Genomic DNA, 5,316 nt, shown 5'->3' with positions numbered 1-5,316 from the left:
TAACTGGTCATGTAGTAGTGACGTAACTGGTCATGTAGTAGTGACGTAACTGGTCATGTAGTAGTGACGTAACTGGTCATGTATTAGTGACGTAACTGGTCATGCAGTAGTGACGTAACTGGTCATGTAGTAGTGACGTAACTGGTCATGTAGTAGTGACGTAACTGGTCATGAAGTAGTGACGTAACTGGTCATGTAGTAGTGACGTAACTGGTCATGTAGTAGTGACGTAACTGGAGTTTACTCCCCCATCCCCCCTCCCTTGAATTTCATGGGGGTGACACCAGAGATTCCGTCCCGGGTGACGCCAACTCTAGCGACGCCTCTGTTTGTGTAAATGGTTGACAAAACCTTGAGAAATATGAGTAAGACAGATGCAACACAAAGGTATTTTTTAGCGTGGAAACGTTTTACTGAACAGTTACTTAGTCCAATCAACACAACATGTAAGCTGAGTGGGAATGGCATGAGGAAGTAGTTTCGGGTGATTAGTCCCTTAGCATTGACGAATCTTTTGGTGACCGTGAAAGTCAAGAAACAGTTCAAGAGGATGTGTCCAGTCCACATGTTTTGAGGAATATAGATTCATCTAGATTCGATTCGAATCCCAGCCGTCAATTCATTGGCAGTCGTTCAATGAATAAACCATGAAAGCTTTCGAGGCTGTGGAACGAGACACTCGGTTCATAAATGGTGCCACTGACCCTGCGACATCTATACCAGATTTCCTTCCTTCTGATTGTTTTTGACTAGGAGCTTCGTGTGCTACTGGACGCTTGTTCTAGTCACTTACTCTAAGGTGTTCCATTGCATAAACTGTCGTAAGAAATTCCTCCATTTTTTCCCTCATTCGCTGGAATGTTCTCAAGAAACCTGCAGACAAGTGCAGCCGACTGAAGAACCTCATCGAGGTTATCGTCACACGGTTCTCCAAAGACTATCTGAAACTGGGTTGGTATACTCTGATTAGTACACGTTACCCTCTGTCATATAGAGTGCCGAAATTAGAGGATTCTTTGCAGATATAACCCAGGATATACTCATTATATGCGAGTCCTTGCACGTGTTTAAGTACGTTTTCTGTGATGCTGCAAGCGAACCGCAGAATACGATAACAATTGGTAACTTCAAAACTGACAACCCATCTTCCTCTTGCAACCATCACTACTGCAACATTGATATTGATAAAGAGTCAGTTATAAGAGGAAAACCTCGGTCTCAGACCTTACGTTAGAAAGTTAGAAAAAATGAGCACTAACCCAATAGGAATTTAATGCATTCCGATAATTTTAATTTTTTTTTCTTCTGGTAATTATTTTAGTTTTTTATGCATTTTTCTACCTGCTCTCATTCTTTATTATGCAAATAAATAATAGTAAATTCTCTATAACCGTAATGCTTATAAACCCAATTATATCCGGAGGAACAGGATTAAAAGTCGATGATTTCTAGTTTCATTATTTAAGAATATTTATATATCATTTCTCTTATATAGACCAGTGCCGCTAGTTTTGTCCGATCATATATTATTAAAACTTAAAATTATCTTATGTAGCCAAAAATAAGTAGTAATGTAACCCAAGACAAGTCGAAGAAGAGATGGTATGGACGAGGAGGGATGAGGAGGGATGAGGAGGGACGAGGCAGGTCGAGGAGGGATGAGGAGGGATGAGGAGGGATGAGGAGGGATGAGGAGGGATGAGGAGGGAAGAGGAGGGATGAGGAAGGGGGGTTAATATCGAGGTAAGGGATGACGGATGCTGTGATTAATAAGCAAACGTGGCAGACACAAATGAGGAGGCTTATCCCTCTGTCTCATTAGATCAAGTACTCTTTCATTGAACACATTCAGAACAGGTCAAGGATTCATTCACAACACCAAGCATCCGAGTTAACCATATAACGGGCGGGGTTAGAACCCGCGAACAGAGAGTCAGAAAACTTCAGACCGACGCGTCGGTTTGGAGTTTTATAACTCTCTGATCGCGGGTTCTATCCCCGCCCGTGGTATGGTTTGTTTTCAATCTTGTCATTACGATTTCTTGAGTCGTAAGACTCAAATGTTTTCTCTAAATTCTATAGCGTAATTAAAAAGAGAAGAGTTATGCATATTCCAAGGACGCAGATATCATAGCTCTCACTGAAACTTGGACAAACACTGACAGTTACAAACTTTCATCTGGGTTACCATTTCTTGAAAAAATTCATTAATTAAAGATTAGATATTCTAAAAAAAAAAGGATCTTGAGATCACCTTATACATAAAACATGATTAAAAATGACTTGGACGTATAAAAAACAAAGTTAAAATCATCCTGAATACAACAAGAGTAAAGTTGAAATCATCTTCAGACTGCAACACTGACTTATCGATTTAAGTCTACAATTACCAATTGCAATTAACTAAGAGTTGCAAATTCCATTAACACCTTATTAAGGTCAACTGCAACAACCTAATATGAGATCAAGAAGCAAATAGACTAATTATCCTGGTAGATCGCTGTTTTTGAGCCAAGATTTCTGTTCTAATACGTTGAGATAATACGTTGTGATAATACGTTGAGATAATACGTTGTGATAATACGTTGAGATAAAACGTTGTGATAATACGTTGTGATAATACATTGAGATAATACGTTGAGATAATACGTTGTGATAATACGTTGAGATATTAAACTTGATCCTGTTCAGTTGAGATAATACGTTGAGATAATACGTTGAGATAATACGTTGAGATAATACGGTTGACGAAGTCTTTGCATCACTTGTGTCTTCAATGTTTAACTGGAATTTAGTGAGTCATTTAATGACATTGATGCCACACCTACAAACATCTTCGTTAACGTCAGTTTTGATACGCAAATTAACACATCGACTATTCCAAATTAAAGAACTGCTGACCGAAATCAGCTGTGTAAATATATTAAGAATGTGGTGGAAAAAGGACACTTAAGGGCAGTTCAGAAAATTTATTAAAGGAAAAGTTCGCCACGAGTGATTTCTTCAGTCCTAATACAGAGAAAACTAAGACACGAGTATATATAGAGGCAATGGTCAGGTGGAGTGTCGCGTGGGTAGTAGTGGTAGTAGTAGTGGTGGTAGTAGTGGTGGTAGTAGTAGTGGTAGTAGTGGTGGTAGTAGTAGTGGTAGTGGTGGTAGTAGTAGTAGTGGTAGTAGTAGTAGTAGTGGTAGTAGTAGTAGTGGTAGTAGTAGTAGTGGTTGTAGTGGTGGTTGTAGTAGTGGTGGTAGTAGTAGTGGTAGTAGTAGTGGTGGTTGTAGTAGTAGTGGTGGTAGTAGTGGTAGTAGTGGTGGTAGTAGTAGTAGTGGTGGTAGTAGTAGTAGTGGTAGTAGTAGTGGTGGTTGTAGTAGTGGTGGTAGTAGTAGTGGTGGTAGTGGTAGTAGTAGTGGTGGTAGTAGTAGTGGTGGTTGTAGTAGTAGTGGTGGTTGTAGTAGTGGTGGTAGTAGTAGTGGTAGTAGTGGTGGTTGTAGTAGTGGTGGTAGTGGTGGTAGTAGTAGTGGTGGTGGTGGTGGTGGTAGTAGTGGTGGTGGTAGTGGTGGTAGTAGTAGTGGTGGTAGTAGTGGTGGTAGTAGTAGTGGTGGTAGTAGTAGTGGTGGTGGTGGTGGTAGTAGTGGTGGTAGTGGTAGTAGTGGTGGTAGTAGTAGTAGCGGTGGTAGTAGTGGTGGTAGTAGTAGTAGTGGTGGTGGTAGTAGTGGTGGTAGTAGTGGTAGTAGTGGTAGTAGTAGTAGTAGTGGCAGTAGTAGTGGCAGTAGTAGTGGTGGTAATAGTAATGGTAGTGGTGATAGTAGTTGTAGTAGTGGTAGTGGTGATAGTACTGGTAGTAGCAGCAGTGGCAGTAATGGTAGTGGTAGTAGTAGTGGCAGTAATAGTAGTGGTGGTAGTAGTAGTGGTGGTAGTAGTTGTGGTGGTAGTAGTAGTGGTGGTGGTGGTGGTAGTAGTAGTGGTGGTAGTAGTAGTGGTGGTAGTAGTAGTGGTGGTGGTGGTAGTAGTAGTGGTGGTAGTAGTAGTGGTGGTAGCAGTAGTGGTGGTGGTGGTAGTAGTAGTAGCAGTTTTAGTAGTAGTAGTTGTAGTAGTGGTAGTAGTAGTGGTAGTAGTAGTAGTAGTGGTAGTAGTGGTAGTAGTAGTGGTAGTAGTAGTAGTAGTGGTAGTAGTGGTAGTAGTAGTGGTAGTAATAGTAGTGGTAATAGTAGTGGTGGTGGTGGTGGTGGTAGTAGTAGTGGTAGTAGTGGTAGTGGTGGTAGTAGTAGTAGTAGTTTTGGTAGTAGTAGTGGTGGTAGTAGTGGTGGTAGTAGTAGTAGCGGTGGTAGTAGTGGTAGTGGTGGTAGTAGTGGTAGTGGTGGTAGTAGTGGTAGTGGTGGTAGTAGTAGTAGTGGTGGTGGTAGTAGTGGTAGTGGTAGTAGCAGTGGTAGTAGTGGTAGTAGTAGTGGTAGTAGTAGTAGCAGTGGCAGTAGTGGTAGTAGTAGTAGTAGTGGCAGTAGTAGTGTCAGTAGTAGTGGTGGTAATAGTAGTGGTAGTGGTGATAGTAGTAGTAGTAGTAGTAGTAGTAGTGGTGGTGATAGTACTGGTAGTAGCAGTAGTGGCAGTAATGGTAGTGGTAGTAGTAGTGGCAGTAATAGTAGTGGTGGTAGTAGTAGTGGTAGTAGTAGTGGTGGTAGTAGTAGTGGTGGTAGTAGTAGTGGTGGTAGTAGTAGTGGTGGTAGTAGTAGTGGTGGTGGTAGTATTAGTGGTGGTTGTAGTAGTAGTAGTAGTGGCAGTAATAGTAGTGGTGGTAGTAGTAGTGGTAGTAGTAGTGATGGTAGCAGTAGTAGTGGTGGTGGTAGTAATAGCATTTGTAGTAGTAGTTGTAGTAGTAGTAGTAGTAGTAGTAGTGGTACTAGTAGTGGTGGTAGTAGTAGTGGTGGTAGTAGCAATTGTGGCGAGACAGGTTGGGTTAGAGAAATACCTGGTGACATAAAATGCTATGTGAATTATGTTGTTAAATGTCACTAAAGCAGAAGAAATGTGAACAGGATCAAGTTTAATATCTAACCAAATTGCGGAGCGGGTGGTACTCGAACCCATGGCAGGTGAGTCGTGAAACTTACAGGCCAGTGCGTTAACCACTCGACCAGCTGGCCATAACAAGATTCATCCAACTTCATTGTTCTTATTAGCGCCAGCTGGCCGAGTGGTTAGTGCACTGGCCTGTGTATTTTAAAACTCATTTGCCATGGGTTCAAACCCCACCCGTTCCCTGATCTTATTACATTCGTGTTATTATGGTTTCGTGTTTCGTTATCCAACCCACTGAAAAGAAA

The sequence above is a fragment of the Cherax quadricarinatus genome, chromosome 66 (assembly GCF_038502225.1).
Source record: "Cherax quadricarinatus isolate ZL_2023a chromosome 66, ASM3850222v1, whole genome shotgun sequence".
Lineage (NCBI taxonomy): Eukaryota > Metazoa > Arthropoda > Malacostraca > Decapoda > Parastacidae > Cherax > Cherax quadricarinatus.
Note: the sequence above shows the minus strand (reverse complement) of the source record.